Here is a 17139-nt window from a genome sequence, read left to right as displayed (position 1 = left end):
TATCCCTTCGTCAAGGTCACTGGTGCATGTGTATGTGTACATGTGTTCAACATACAGCATGTGTGCAGTTCGTATGTGTTGACAGTTGGCAGGTTGCGCACCTGCTGTGACGTGGGATGGCGATTTCACCACAGTGCTAAGTGATTAGGTTGATCTCTGGGGAGAAGTTTAATTCTCCTTTGACTAAGGGTGCCATTAAAATGCAATGACATGAGATTAATGCTCATCTTGTAAGTGACATTTACTTTCTCATTCACCGTGGAAATTGTCTTGCAATATTGTGTGCTGGGCCTTGTTGTGAATGCTGATGAGTTTCAGGAGCTGTTTAAAGTATGTGTAGTGACAGTATGAAAAATGTTGAATGCGCTATATTAAGAGGAAGGGTATCTAGCTGAGTAAGGGACAAACAGTAAAACAAGACCATCAGCAAAACAGGACCGTGAACTTTGAAACTGCCGTTTACAGAGCAGATTTTAAACGCACTGTATGGTGTTTAAATGGCTGTCCTCAGCATTAGTAATAGGAGTGCTGAAGCTTATACCTGACCGGGAATTTGATTTTTAATGTAATACCATTGTTCTGAAGTTGCCTTTGAGAATGTATAGTTTACCCTGAGTAAGCAGGACAAACCGTGCCTTTATGTATCTTGATTTTCAGTCCGCTCCCATAGGGAGATCTACAACAATAAAATGTCTGTACGTCTCAGGATAAATAAAAAACCCTGTACATTGTGAAACTAATTGCAGTCCTCAATAAAATGTCTACGCTCTGTGCCTCAAAACATCATATTCATCCTCTTTTGTGTTTTCTGACTCAGAAATCCCTTTCTGTCTTTTTCTCTTACAGTGTGTATACGCAGCAGCGCAGCTTTCAAAGCCCAAACTCTGTGTGTGTGTACATATACACACTTGTGCGAGAGCCGGGGGCACACACACTATATATGTGTATGTGAGATGAGGAGAAGCTAAGTGGCTACCACAACCAACCAGATCAGAAGATGGATTAGAACCCCACACCTCAGGAGATCAAAGGTAGGAGAAGATGTTTGGTAATCAGCCGCCACTCACCCGCCTTGTTCAATGACTGCATGGAGAGAGTGAAGGAGAGTGAAGGCGAGAGAGCGGCCATAATGAATCACAATGAGTTTTGGTCCGTCATGTCCATAAACCTCCATCTATTGATGTAAGAGGGGCTAAAGGGAGTAATGCAGAGACAGACTTTCTATATGTTCTATCAGGAGAGCCTGAACATGAATCCACCTTAAAAAATACTATGAAAAATGGCTGTTGGTGATATATTCTGTGTTACAGAGTGTATTTTATAGATCAGTAGCCAAATGTAGAAAAGCTAATATCATGCTAAATATTTAAATGCATGTGTTAACAGGGCCTTAATGAAATTTTGTTAAAATTACAATTAGATTTCTAACAAAGTGAAGATCGAAAAGTCTCCAGAGATATAGAATATGCCATGCTGAATTTAAACAGAACTGGTAAATATAAAGCACAGGTATCCACATTTTCTTATTTGAGGTGATATGGAATATCAGCTTTAAATATTTCACTCAGAGATAAAGATCATACACAGTTCAGGAGCATCACTGTAACCAAGCAGCGCTACAAGCACAGAGAGAATCTATTTTTGACCGTAGATTATTGAAAAAGTGTTTTGTAATGTTGACGCTACCAAAGAGGAAAATCTGGGTTCAAGAGGTTAATTTCAGTAGAGAAATGTCAGCAGTCTAAAGTATCAGGAGGGACCTCTGAGTAGCTGCACACATCTCCAATTTTGCCAGTGATTCTAGAAAGGTCTGCTGTAGCTCTTGTGAGGTTTTTCAGAGAAACAACCGAGCTGGGGAAAACACACTTTAGCTTTTAGTATTGTGATTAGTATTCTGCATGGCTCGCTCCATCTATAATATAAATAAAAGCATTGGTCAATGTGACGAGTCCAGGCAAGTTCTCCGGGAGCTGTTGAACGTAAATGTGGAAAATGCAGGAGAACGCTAACTGAATTAGAAGCAGATGAAGAAAGAAAAACTAGGACGTAACGAGAAGGTGAATGATTTTGACACCACAAAATACCCCCTCAGGAAACACTGAGCATCACTTGATGGTATACTTAACTATAACATTATAACAGCTTCCAGGGTCATGCTTTTCTTTAAGCTGCTCGAGATGTACTCGCTGCTATAGAAATGATTGTGGACACTGTAATTAAATGGCTAAAAAGATCCTGTCTTCAAGGTAAATTTGGGCATCTAGTTGGAGAAAAAATGAAATTGAATAAAGCAAACACACAGCTCACAACAACCTGACAGTGACACACTCTCCATTCTTTTCTGTGAGCGCCCACAATGCGTAAAAAAGTTTTTTTTTTCACCATCACAAAATGTTTTTACAGCACTTACTTGTGACAGCAAAAGCTGCTTACTGGACTATAATTCAGCACTGTTTGCGTGAAAGGGGATTATTTTTTTATTGAGATTTTCTTCAGCCGAGAGGTTTTTGTCCATCCATGTAAAAGGAATCCATAAAAAATGCATTTTCTCTTTTTCTTCTTCTGCTGGTTCCCCCCCCCTGAGTGATCTCTACCAGCCTAGCAAGTGAACTTTTACCTTCAGTTACCTCCTCTCATTTTTCTCAACATTTTGAAGATGACTAATTTTAGCAAAAAATACCTCTTTTAAAGAAGTGTGTATCTTGGGATTCTTTCTTTCTTTCTTTTTTTCGTGACACCTATTGTGAGTGTCAATCATTCCACTTTTGCATCGCTGCTGTGCAAAATTCTCTTCTTTGGCTCCTCTTTATCACCACAGTTTAAAGGGAAGAGCTTACATAATACTCAAGGTTCTTCACAACAATGGGGCCAGACGTATTTGTAGTCATAATAAAACTTTTTTCGTCAACAAACTCAGCTAATGCTTCAACTCTGAGCAAACTGGGGAATGCAGCAACTCTTTACCATTGTTTTAACCGTTAAATACCTCGAAAAATTTAGGTCAGACTAAAGAGAAGGCGACTAATAAACGGCATGGATTTAATGCATGGATTTGTCCGAACTAGGGATGCAGTAATTGTGAAATTCTGGGTCTATACTGATGTCTAAAATAACAATTTGGCAAAACCAATGGACTTGCATTTTTTGTCTTTGTTATTTATTCGCCCTTTTGTGCCAGAAAAAAACCCAAAGAAATCTACTCTATAAAAAAAACCCTGCACTCTTTTAAAGTCATGAAGCCCTTTATACCCTCAATCATACAAATTTATGAAACAACCTTTAATATAACCTTGTTTCATCTTTTAAAAAACATCTTTCAAAAAATGACTGCCTCCAAAGCCTTTTTACGATACATAATATCTTATAATTACCTCTTTAAACATCAACAAATTTCTCCTTCAAACGACTTTATTTATTCAAGTTTCTCGCAAAAAAAATACTTTTTACAAGATGACATTGAACACATCATGATAGTATTATAATTTATCTTTGCCCAATACTCATTTTGACTGAATAGAGTTTGAAAACATCATCATGTAACTCAATGCAACCTCCGTTACGATGTTGTTCACAATGTAGTGTTAGAAGGAAAAACTATAGGGGGCGTCCCCTGATGATAGTGAGTTTACAACATCTTTTCATCCTGATGGCATCCCAGGGAGGATCTCTGTTAGATCCAGACAATTTTTCTATTGTCCTTGGAATGACAGGACGCCATTAGTCTCAACCCTGCTTGTTAGTCTGCGCAAAATTGATGTGACACAACAGAAAATCATCGGCCACTGCCATCTGTGAATGTCATTTTTAATGCCAATAGGCCGATGATAGTCGAACGCACCAAAGCACAGCCGATAAATTGGTGCATCTCTAGCAGTAGTTGCTGCTGGTCTTTCAAACAGGGGATGCACACTTTAAGTTTACATCATAAAATTTGTCATATTGTAGTGAGGCAGTAACTTATAAGAGGAACATTTAATCAAAGTTTTTCAACCACACTCATGCCATAGAACCACAGCAAAACACACCTCAAAGATTTTCAGATGGGTTGTACAAACGGTGAAAATGAGCTATATCTCTTATGGAAATAAGGAACTCTGTCAGAAGACTCCACTCGCAAATATCCGCATGGGACTGAGCTCGAAATGCGACTGTGCCGGTGTGTATTTTCAAAGCGCTGTCAATCACAAAGGGGTTCAGCCTTTTAGGCAATTCCTCCAATCATCATGCATACACCGAGCGTCCTCTCCCGCCTACCGCTCCATTAGGTCCCAGGGAAGCTGAGCCTCCCTGGAAGTGACGATTTTGTCGCATTTACCAATGACCGTGTCGCTTTGCTGCATGAAAAAAACCTGCTCAGCGCTGTCTCATAGGAATGCTTGGAGGCTCCGCGTCCACCGTGCTGACATGAGAATGTATGACAGGGAGGTCGCATTTGAAAACTGGTGATAAACAGCTGACGTTTGAACATGATAGTCATGATGTTAAACACATCCTAGCGCATGTTTAATGCAGTGTAGATTCTTACATTAATGTAAATTCAAAAGTGCATATTTGAGCATTTCTTCTATGAAATTTTAGGGGAAATTCAGCCTCCCTTGTTGTCTCAGAGCAATCGCCCCTGCTCTCTAGTAACAACTGATGATACAGTACGTGGTACATTAATGTTTTAGTATAAAGATGACATTTTCCTTATCAGTACATCTTATGTCTGTGTATTGAGTGAACCTTAATGTAGTTTGAAAACTCTGAAGTATTTTATGTTTTAATCAATAGTATGAGTTTGCAGCAGCCTTTGAGCAAAACCTCAGCTCCTCACCTGGCTTCTCTCGGGCTAATCTCCAAGCTCAAACAATCGATAGAGATTTTAAAACAGCTATTGCAGTTTTTCTTTCAGGACTGGCTGTGTTGTAGGCTTGTGGTTGTATGTAGTTCAAACAATCTGACCCAGACTTCTGTCCGCGAGAAAATAAAGTTTCAGATTACAATGTTCTGTTAACACCAGTGTAACCTTCTATCCTACATTTTGATGGCATAAAAACAGACAGAAAATGTCAGCATGTAATGGCTTTCTGTCCTCTCTTCCTCTCAGGGCCACCGCTCTGCTTTCTCTGTGACCTCCCTTACTGTACGAGTTTTTGTTTGGTTGCTGACAAAACCGGCTCACAAAAGCTGTGGAAGTGGTGTATTTTTGGATAAAGGTGCCAGACTGGACCCTATAGCAAATGACTGAGTGTGTTTTTTTTGCAAGTGCTGTCTATTTAAAGGACAGGATGTGTTGTTGTCTGGAGGCTTCCCTGCAACTGCTACCTGCTGTGCTTTGTTCAGATTCAGACAGCATCACAGGAGGCTTATAGGTGAATGCTGAGAGGATCTGGATTTGTCCAAACCGTCAACAATCCAACTTGTCATGTTTTTATAGAATCAAACTGGGTGTTAGGAGTGCAATGTAGCGTACATGTCCTAGTTTCTCAGAGTTCAGATTTTCACTGTTAATTCTTCTCTTTTCCAAGTTGGGGCGAAATTCTCCTTTAAATCCACTTTAAATCGATGTGAAAGCTGGCAGATTGCACGTGTCAGTGCGGGCGCCACGCCAGATAGATACTGTATGTTCAGTGTGTACAAAGAATGCTGGCGAAAACATGTCTCCGCCAGAAATTTTTCAATTACTGTCACAAAAGATATCTTTACCGCACACACCCACACACAAGTACGTGCACACTCCTCAGAAATGAATGCCACTTATTTAGCCTATGTCACATTACAAACTCCTAAGTGTGCCAGTGACAGAATAACCCAATTCATATTCATATGCAGGATAACACGCTTTTCATATTTTTTAAGCCACCACATCCCCCCACAGGCAGCTCCAGTATGCTGTGAATACAAATGCCAGAACACACAGTATGCTGTAAAGACATTGAATTTCTCCGAGGCAATGGTGCCCTGTGAAATCTACTACTGACAGAATTTGACTTTTTACTGACTTTGGCTCAAGGAAAGTGGTTTGAGGAGATGGTTTCAATTTCATTGCCCACATGTGCAATCTTGCATGAGATGCAAGTATTGAATATCACTTTGGAGCAGATGGTGTATTATAGCCCCTCAGTGTGTGTCAACCACAGCATTCGATTTTGCCATTGGGTAAATCCTTCTGCTCAGCCTTACTGGAAATGTTGAACTGGTTCTGGTATGTCGAGCTCGTAAAATTATCTCTGCTGCACTTTGATTACTGCATCAATGATGCTCTCGCCACTGCCCGTAGCAAATTCTTCTTCACCTGCTTAGCAGAAGCACAGTGCATGTCTGATGAACTCAGTCCCCTCTTTCCAGACTAAGTTTAATGTGCTTTGGTGTGTGTGTGTGTGTGTGTGTGTGTGTGTGTGTGTGTGTGTGTGTGCAGTTTGAGACGTGTGCGTATGCATGTGTTTAATGAGCTGTTTGTTGACTGAATTCACGAGTCTGCCTTTAGTCGGCTCCTGTCTGTGTTGCCGCTGGGCCACCTGCCTTTTTCCTGCCTCCTTTCCCGGCTGCTCCTGAGAAGTCGAGATAAGGCCCACTGATGTTTGTCTGCTCCCTGGCAGATTACTGAGGCAGACAGGTACAAGGACTCTGGCAGACAGCTACTGTATACTGGAGGCCAAAGAAGAACTTGTTTTGGGATGCCTAAGCTGACCACAGCCCCAAATCCAGCCAGAACACCATCTGGCCTCTTTTATGAATGTGCTGTTGCTGCTCAGCTAATTACTGTTCAAAAAGACACATGTGAGTCAATGTGGGAAATATCTGGACACTTTGAACTAGGAACTTTAAACTATTGTTTATAATCAAAAATAACATGGCTGATTTTCCTCTTTTAAATATAATCAGTAAATCATAATTACATAAATGACAAATGTAATTTAGGTCAGAAGGTCATCAGCATTCCAGACACCCACTAGAAAAACTCTCCATCTTAAAGGAGCTATATGTAAGAAATCTAAAGCATATAGTTGTAAAATCCTCCTAATATGTCACAGAGACTAAGGAATAATGTTCATATAACATACTGATCTCACCGACAACAATAGTACAGCCAGAATATTTACATTTAAAAAACATTTTTGCAGTCTGCAAATCATGTTCATGTTTTGAATTTGGGTTTTGGCCTGTTGCGCCACCCACCGCCGTCTACCAGTCACGCAGTCAGTAGAGTCTCAGCATCAGTTACAGTTACGACTGAGCGACAGCAGCACGGCAAGCAGCATTAGCAGTGTCCCGGTACATAGCATTAGCAGTGTCCCGGTACATAGCATTAGCAATCTTCTCAGCTGTATCCCGGCAGCAGCATTAGCAGTGTCCCAGTACATAGCATTAGCAGCCAGCTCCTCCGCTGTATCCCGGAAGCAGCGTTAGCAGCAGAGAAGCCGGACTTGCTCGAACGGTCAACTGGAAAACCGAAGATCAAGGATGCGGCGACGCAGCCCTGCCACGGCAGCTGCCCGTGGGCAAACAAATCAGTCTCCAGCGTGCCGCTGTCCAGCAGCCTTGAATCTGTAGGGGAGGGGGGGCGGACATGGCTCGCACGGCAGTATTTTGAATTTGAGTGCAGTAACCGTTTTGGCCACATTCTTACATACAGCGCCTTTAACATTTTATTTAACAGAATATTAAGATTCTTTGTATGAAATCTAAATGGTATTTTCTGTGGACTAAAAAGAGGAAGTGGGATGAAATATTCACGTTTAATACATATCTTGTTTCAAGAAATTTCAAGAATCAAGTGTTGATTTTTCTCGATTTTATTATGCCTCCACACCGGCCATAGGCTTGATCAGAGGCATTATGTTTTCAGGTTGTCCATCCAGTTGTCCCTCTGTCCATTAGTCCATCACATTCTTGTGAATGTGAAATCTCAAGAGCGTGTGGAGGGAATTTCTTTAAATTTGGCACAAACGTCCAATTTGAGTTAAAAATGAAGTGATTAGAATTTGCTGCTCAAAGGTGAAACCTTGATGGCATTTCTTCAGATTTGGCACAAATGTACATTTGAACTCAAGGATGAACTGATTACAATTTGGTGGTGAAAGGCCAAGGTCACTGTGACCTTATGTTCATCTTATTCTATTGAATGCAATATCTCAAGAAAGCCTTGAGGGAATTCCATCAAATTTGGCAGAAATGTCCACTTGGAATAAAGAATGAACTGATTCAGAATTCATGGTCAAAGGTCAAAGGTCAAAGGTCAAAGGTTACTGTGAGCTCACAAAACATTTTTTTGGCCATAATTCAAAAATGTATAGGTTTAGTAGCACAAAATTTCACACAAATGTCTCACAGGATAAAATGATGACGTGATGACATTTTATATCCAAAAGGTCAAGGCAAATTTCACTGTGACATCATAATGTCCTGCAGAAACACTTTTATGGCCATTACTTAACATCATAACTCAGGAACAGAGGGCGAGGCATTTCGTCAGAAACTCAATTTGTGATGCTAATCTTGGGTGTCCACCTTTAATCTGTGCTGGCTGTATAGATCTTCTGTGCTGCCAGGAGGGAGATGTGTGTGAAGCATCTATGTTTTTACAGACAAGGATGAAATCTGTAACTGCAACAGTTTTTGTCTTTGTTTTTATTTTTTGTAGTAACCATTGTTACAAACTTGTTAAACCAGTGTCAATATGGGTTGCAATTGTTGTGTCTGTGCTGTGAAAGATGCAGTGTAAGCTGTAACTGTGTTGCTGAAAACAGGACCAGATGCTTATTATTTTTGAAAAGTTGCTAATGGAATGCTGATGGGGTTTCTCACGATGATGTCTTTCACTGAAAATAAAACGAGGTATTTTATGCAGATGTGAGTGAATGATTAATTAGCTAAGGCTTTTCAAAAGAGACGACTTGAGGAAGAAAAATGGAAAAAAAATCAAGTGATCTGTGTGTGAGCATGCATGTGTGTGTGCCTTTCGTATGTTTAACCTTAGAGCACCGGGCTGTGAGCATTTAGGGTATGATTAAAGCACATGCTGCGTGTGTAACTGCTTAATTAGCCCTTTTCTGCTTTTGTGAAGAACATTTCACACTGATAGAATTACTGTATCTCGTAGTTCATCCACAGAGCTCAGGGTAGAGAGGGTGAGGATGGAGCTAAAATCAGCCCCTCCAGGATGTTGCAATCACAAGAATTACCACAATGTCAGCCAATCTCAGCAAATTCTGCGTGACCTTGCAATTTTGTCCAATCACCACAACTTTACTGCAAATTGACTGATTTAAAATAGGTAAAATCTCATTTCATTGCAGAGCTGCGCCGGCGTATTGATTCGCACAGTCCCTCCTTGCCCCTCTCTCGTACTCTCTCTGTCTGTTTATCATGAGACTACTGATGTGGGAGTGTGAGATCCGCGCCTGGGACAGAGTCACACACTCAGTGATAGGGCCTAACGTTGCCCATATTAACAGGTTCAACAACAGAGTTGAGCAGCTTCCTTGTCATTGTGAGATTGTTGGCAGTGTTCAACAGCTCAGCGTTGGATGTTAGCTGCTGCTGCTGTATTAGCTCGTGCTAACCGAGATAGCAGGAGGAGACGGTCCTTCAGCACTGCAACAGCTGATTGTCGGTGATCGGGTGTTGCTGCCCAACCCCCTTGCCATCGCAAATAGATTTTGATTCTGTCAGAATTGCACTGAATGCTCATAATAATAGGCTAAGAATCTGAGAAAGCATTGCAACTATTTTAGCAATATTCACTTGCCCCTATGATTTTGATTTACAAAAGGAACCCAGACTGAAACAGGCATTGCAGGGTTTTTTTTTTTTTTGGAAAAGCTGCTTTTAAATCAGGTATTTCAGGCTGCAACAATCCCCAAAGCAGCCCTTGAGATCCTGGAAGGACTGTTAAATTGTGTTTCTGGGAGGTTATCATCTGCATCACACCTTCGTGCCTCTGTACAATATAGAGGTGTGTTCTCTTCACTCTCCTGCTTGAAGGTCCTGACCAGAAAAGAGTGGCTGAGAGAGTTTTAAAAAGTGTAAAAAGGTTGATGTGCGGCAGCAAAAGGGTCATAAAGGCAGGAGACAATGTAAAAGATGAATTAGGTAAAAGAGAGAATAAACTAAAGGGGTCAGGGAGTGAAAACAGGAATTATAGATGAATCACAGGGTTTGGAGCGCTTGTGTTCCCCTCTTAAGTATTATATTACAGACAAGGCTATTACCATGCTTAGTCCCTTTTATCAGATATTATGAGCTTATGTCGTAACAAAGCGCCCAACTCCAGCTCCCTGTTTGTGTTATTTAAAACTCCAGTGTTGGTGGATGACTGCTCGCTGTCTGCATCTCTCTCATGTGGACACATTTTGCCTCTTTGTGTTCATTGTTTCTGTTTGATTGACTCCTGTTTGATCAGAGTTGTTTAAATAGTTGTCTCAATATTTATGTGGCCAATTGTGAAGATGCCGTGTGATTGTGGCCCAACTGGCAGGATATAAATTGTTCACTGCTCCCCGCACCATGCGGTAGACAGGTCCTTCCACATGCCTGACAGCCCCACTGGAAAATGAAATTAGAGGAAAGGAGAGACGTACGAGCTGGAGCAGAGGACAAGGGATAATACATGATTCACACACAGTAAGCCTTGGCTGTGTAGCACATCGAATATACATGGGGGAGAAAGCGTAGAGGGGATCTGAGGGTTTAGAAAGAGTTAAGAAGCAGACTTTTACAAGGTGAAGTACAGCTTATGACGGGAGCTCAGAATGAATTAGACAGTATAAACTGCTACTGAGAGTCACTGACTGACAGATTAGCAGAATGACAAATGATTTATTTAAGAAAATCTCTGAAATAGTAGCACAGCTCTCTGTATTTGCGTTTTGAAGTTGTAGAGCATACTGTACAGAGGAAGCGTCTGCTTAAAGGGATACTTTGCCAATTTTTAACCAACTTAACAATGTGGGTAGTATGTGTGAATGAACTATAGTAAACTTCCCTGCATCTTACCAGCACCTAGATCTTCCTGCTCATCTCTCAGCTTCAAATTTTCACTGGCTTTAGGGCTGTTGCTTGAACTAGAGATTGTGCTTCCTCATTTTTGTGTGCCCTCCACCACAAACACAAAGAGTATAGAGAGCTGACATCTTTCGCAAACTCACACCAAACTCAGATCAAACTGTAAAACTAGGCAGTGATGATGAAATATGAACCAATACTCTGTTACTGTATTGCCTATTTCTTGCCTAAAATGTCTACGGAAACATATTTTAGTGCGCTGTTTGGCTGTTGTATGAGAACTTGTGAACAGGAAGTGCGTGCGATACTGTTTCCTGTATTGTAGGCTTAATATACTGAGACCAAACAGTAAAACTAAGCAGTGATGATCCAATATGAATCAAGATAATATAACTGCATTGCCTTATATGTTTTCAGAAACATATTTTAACTCTTCAGACTGTTATTCAAGATTGTTTGTCAACAGCCGGCCGCCATAATGTGTATCGTGGGAAATTGCATTACGTCACCCACCAGCTGGAGCATTTATTGGTCCGGTGTGGTTAGGGAATACACCGATCCGATATCTGGATCGAATATCGGCCCCAATATCATCAAAATAGATGGATTGGGTATCGGAAAATGCCACCTTTACCTGAGGCGATCCTTTCCCTTTAAATCTATTGCAACGCAAGCTACGTCATACATCATGGAGCGACGGAAGAGAATCTGCTGTGTGGAGGTATTTCACACTATTTCAGCTGCTGTTGCACAATTGTTTATTTTTGTTCAAAATAAATAGTCTTTTCTGTTCTACATGTAAGGTATATAGCTTTTTAGGTCAACCATGGTATCGGATCGGTATCGGGTATCGGCTGATACTCAAAGTCACAGCATCGGGATCGGTATTGAAACTGAAAAAGCTGGACTGGTGCATCTCTAGGTGTGGTGCATTGCATTTTGGTACTTGTCAGTTTTGTACCTTTTAAAGAAAAGTGAATGTCCTCTGGTCATGTAGCACCAATTTCAAAGGTATTTGCGTCTTTCTACGGCATAGACAGCCCAGTTCTATGAAAATACCATATTTCCAGCACTGGAATACTTGTATAAGTCAGCTTTGACTCAGAAACGTGACTGTAGACAGACCACATGCTGTTTGAAAATGTTGACATAATGAACACCATTGAACTATTACGCAAAAGTTATGGAGTAACTTGCGTCAAAGAGTTTCGCCGCCTGGAACATCTGACGGAAAAAAGGGCACGCCAAAGAAACCACCTGAAATTCAACCCTAACATGTCTGAGATAAAAGAAACTTAAGTCATTACTCTAGGTGTAATTACCTGGTTTATCGGGTGATATATTTACTGCAGTGATAGCAAACTTAAAGAGAATTGCATAGCATATGGGTGAAGGCTGGGGTTGCTTGTGGCACTTTTCAGCTCGCAATCAGTGGCAGCATATGGCCGGTAAATAGCAGCCAGAAGTAGCAGTGGCAGTTAGACGTATAGAGCTCTGAGTATTCCAATAGACGGCCTTGTTACTGGATGATGTATGCTGCCTCAGTAAATATTCAGAATAAAACCATTAGATTGGATGCTGCAAAACTATTTTGATTTAAGAGAGAGAGTTAGTGTTGGTTTTAGTTTGGTGTGAGGTTGAGTTGTTTCTATGTTACAGCTGGAAGGGGAAGGTGAAAAACTTTAGCAAACGCAGCATGTTACTCTTGTTAGACCCCATGATGATAGAGGCTTGTATGGATTTCATTCACACATGCATTACTTTTGTGTGAAAAAAGACCAAGCAGCATTTCTTCAACACTTCACCTTTGGCTGTTACACCGTGTATCCTGTTGTGCAGCCTGCGAACATGGAGCAATGATTTTTGTCAGCATTATTAACTGCTGCTGGGCTTTATCGGTGCACAGCGATGCATAATTGGAAAATCCAAACCCTTGAAACATAACCATAACGTCTTCTCCCCCACTTGCGTCACAGTTATTTATGAATGTGCACTATCTAGTCTTGGGAGTATATAAAAGATTCACGGTTAAAGTCTGTGGCACAAATCCACTCTCATAATTCACTGGTTTTGTTGATATTATTCTGGTCGTATTTCTGTAAGTTGAGTCAATGGCCATGTCTTGTTTTAATGTGAAATACCATATTGCCTGTTGAATGGCAGTCAATATCCTCTACAGGTATTCTGCCTGAGATCAGAGACGGAGAGAAGGACAGGGAGAGATGGAGTAGTTTCGAGGAGTAGTAAAATTAAAGATAGAGAAGAAAGAGAGGACCAAGTGAGAGGAAAATTAAAGACCGTAGGTATGAAGAGCAGCAGAAGAGAATAAGAGATAATAAGGAGTAGAGAGAGGGGTTCAGAGCGCTGGAGGAGAAGAGACTGTCAGAGGATTTAGCAGGAGGAACTGAGGCAGGGAGTGAGACATGATACCTCAGATATTAGAGACAGCATGAGAGGTAGAGAAGGAGTTTGATGAGTGAGTGCAGTGGGCAAAGTCACCGCAGCATCTCCAGATACGATCAGTGCGAGAATGAAGGGCAGCGGCGGGTAGAGAGGCTAGACGCGACAGCTGGCTCCAGCGGTGTGCGGCGAGGGGTGGTATTGTTTCAGCCTTTGTAGACGCGCTCCAATCCCATTTACAAATTGGAAGGACCACCAGTCACAGTCGCACGGAAACTGGCTGCTGTCAGTGGGTAAGCCGGCTGATGGATGGCGCCACTTTGCTTGGCGGATCTAATGATAATGGGGCAGAAGAGGTCAGAGTTGGATTATGACTGCCTGGTGGCATGAAGACAGCGGGGCTGACAGTACTCTGTCTAGTTGATAAAACCACTGCGTTCCATTTCATTCTGCTGATAATTGACTGGTTATGGCCGGTTAGAGGTATTAATGAATCCAAAAATTGGATACACTTCCTAGGTCCAGATCTATTCTAAAACGTCCAAAGGGTACACTGAGTACGCTTTATATGTGTGAGGTTATAATGCCTATTTAACACTGGGTTTAACTTATTCAATCTCCAGCCAGAAAATTGCTGCCTTGGTAGAAAATACCATCTGTACTTGTCAGAAGCACAACACATTACAAGAGAAGTGTTGGATTAGGAAATGACTGCAAGATACTTTAATTTGCCTTAATAACAAATTTTTGAGAAGCGCAATTTGAAACAATCTGTTTGAGATGACTGTGAGCAAGGAATTTCAGTCAGCTGTGCTCCTTGTCATAAGGGGAATGGAGCACACACACACACACACACACACACACACACACACACACACACACACACACACACACAGAGTAGCCAGGCACAGCTTAGTGCACACAGAGCAGCGAGAGGATTTGTCTTGCGACTTTGGTTCTGTCACAGTCTGAGTACGCCTGAGATGCATACTGTTAAAACTAGAGCTGATCTAGAGCTATACAGCTGATTCCTCTGGTATTTTAGGGAACAGGTACTCCCTTAGTCTGGTGTGGTATGACACTGGAATTATCTACCATCTGCTATTTTATGCTGCTGAAGAGCCTGCTGTGATTCGAGGTGTCTGATACGATCATCTCTAGTCACCTATTTCAGCACCAGGGGTGTAACTGCACGATTTCCAGGATTTGTTAGGTAATGTGCCTCAGCTTTGGAGGCAAGGTTTGGCACGTTGGCGGTACAGCACAGAAACAAAAGACGCACATTTTTGTCATGTGTTCTGTAAAATGAAAACAAATAATGGCTCACTGGACATTAAAATCTCCCCAAAATTATCATTAGAATATCAATTACTCACCCTGTGTTACCTGTCATTGTTGAAGAAAACTGTTTTTCTGGCATGCATCCAAGGTGAGGGAGGAAGAATCCAAAAACAGAAAAAAGTCTTGATGAATTGAAGCAAAGGGTGATCGCATTTAACAACAGCAAAACTATATCAAACATATGTTTAGAAACTTTCATACAGCTCGTCCAGTATAATCCATTTCTCATTTGTTCAGTCGGATGCTCAGTACTTCACAAATACATGCATATTTGCTAAAACCTTACTATTTTAGACACTGTGATACATGAGCAGTGAGTCAGTGTGTGAGACTGTTGAGTGTTTTAAATCAAAGTTGTAGTGAAAATGCCTGTGTGTGGGATGAATAAATAAGATTTGGATTACTTAACGTCAGTTTATCAGATTTTCTTTTTTCATTTTTGGATTCTTCGTTCACTGTTGAGGCATGCAAGAAAAACAAATTCAAGGTAACGCAGGGTGAGTAATTGACATTTTGGGGATGGAGTATTCTTTTAAAAGTGAAACTACAAAAACATTGGCAAGGAGGAAACAATGTCAAAATGTCAGCAATGCTCCATGCTCCTTAAAAATGTCCATTGAGACAAGTACAACACATGTTTACTCAACCACAACCAACAGTTATAGTCAGCAGTGCAGTTTATGGAGTGCAGTTTTTAGGTTATGACATGCAACTCAACAGATTTGCTTAAGTATTAGTCTTATTCAACAGGGTGTTATGAACTGAAAAAAGTTGTGTACAAATGTTAACATCATGTACCCACGGAAAGTTTTATTTCTGTACTTTTATTGTTGCTTTCAGCTGGCTCCCATAAAGCCCAAGGCTCTTGTCATTTCAAGACCAAATGCAACACAATGCTTGCCTTTGGAACTGTAAGCTAATACTGTTGTTACACATTAATTTAGCCTCCAGAACCCTCTCAACTCTTAATAATCAAGGAGCGCATTTGTATTCAACCCTGTCACAGTCCATGCTGTATAGTGAATGGGGAGTTGGGATGAATGAGCACAGCTCTCGCGCCATATTTCTGTCCTCGTTGGGCTTTTAGTTTCCACTGAGCCGTGAACAGCTCTCCCATGACAGCACAGGTAGAGAGCATCTGCAAATGGCAAAGAGACAATTTGCTGTTAAATAACCCTGGTGTTTGCATGTGAGTGACAGGTCCTTATCAGAGCTCCCGCCGGCTGATCAAAGTTGAAAGGGGGTCAGGCTGAATTAAAGACTAGCTAATTAAAATGTCCAGGGAACATGCCAGCGCTCATTTCATTTATCTCCTCCAGCTCAGTTGGGGAGAGCAAGAGAGAGGTGAGATGTGGGAGAAGTGCGGAAAAAGAATAAAGGTGTGTTGAACCTCATCTGATACTGGAGGGTGGATCGATAAACAGTCTCTCTGTGTGTTCCGGAACAATCAGAGATGTGTTTTTTCATGATCTCCTGGTTTAAAGGTCCCTCCTCTGTGTGAGTTGATAGGTAGATGCGGCTTTAAGCAGATGCTATTGGTAGGAGTTTGGTGAGAGTTTGTTCACCTGAAAGTAGAGTGGTGTAGATGGATGGATGGAGGCCTCAGGCAAAGAAGCAAAGCATGTAATAGGACATCCATAAAAGGCCTTTTTTGTTTTAAGCCTGCACTCACTTTTTCTCCGTGGCATGGCCTCTCGCAAATCTCCCATTTTCACTACCTGTTTGTGAACAGAGCGTCCTGGGTTGGTGGTGGTGGTGTGTGTGTGTGTGTGTGTGTGTGTGTGTGTGGGTTTGCATGTGTGTATGTATATGTGTAGGGCATTGAAGATGTTTCTCAGATGGTATAAAAATCACTCTAAGATCTACTGTATAGACTCTACCCTGTGGTTGTGTTTTTCTCTCAGGAGGGTTTTGGGCTTTTTAAAACCAAATGATGCATTCACACAGTGTGGAAAGAATCTAAGCTAGAGGGTATTGCTGACTGTGTTAGAAAGAGATAGAAAATGTCTGAGTCTTTTTTGGGTTGGCACTATGGTGCAGTGGTTAGCATTGTCGCCTCACAGCAAGAGAGTTCCTGGTTTGAAACCAGATTGGGGGGTTCAAATTCATCATGGGGGAGCTGTGTGGAGTTTACATGTTCTCCCCATGTCAGTCTGGGTTTTCTATGGCTTCTCCGGCTTCCTCCCACAGTCCAAAGACATGCAGGTTAATTGTTGACTCTAAATTTGCCATAGGTGTGAATGTGAGTGTGAATGGTTGTTTGTCTCTATGGGCTCTAGTTTCCCGGTGCGGCGCAGGGTGGCGCAGGGTGGCGAACCCCGCGCAGAGCTAGTTTCAAGCAGCGCAACCCGAGGCTCGCTCAGTTTGGTAGTTTGGCAGACCGAGGTGCACTGAGATGGGTGTGGCGGC

The 17139-nt window shown here is 41.6% G+C and overlaps 1 protein-coding gene across 1 annotated transcript in view; it reads left to right on the top strand.

The window, feature by feature from the left end:
* Positions 1-17139, top strand: part of LOC126401207 (glutamate receptor ionotropic, kainate 4-like) — a 432132-nt gene that overhangs the window by 108389 nt on the left and 306604 nt on the right. Inside the window, exon 2 of the mRNA XM_050062325.1 lies at positions 847-1031. The gene's annotated coding sequence lies outside the window, so the exon portion shown is untranslated. The remainder of the gene's footprint in view (positions 1-846; positions 1032-17139) is intronic.

Source organism: Epinephelus moara, chromosome 2 (genome assembly GCF_006386435.1).
Source record: "Epinephelus moara isolate mb chromosome 2, YSFRI_EMoa_1.0, whole genome shotgun sequence".
NCBI classification, from domain to species: Eukaryota; Metazoa; Chordata; class Actinopteri; order Perciformes; family Serranidae; genus Epinephelus; species Epinephelus moara.
The sequence above is the reverse complement of the archived record's forward strand: the minus strand, read 5'-3'. Positions and strand labels throughout refer to the sequence as shown.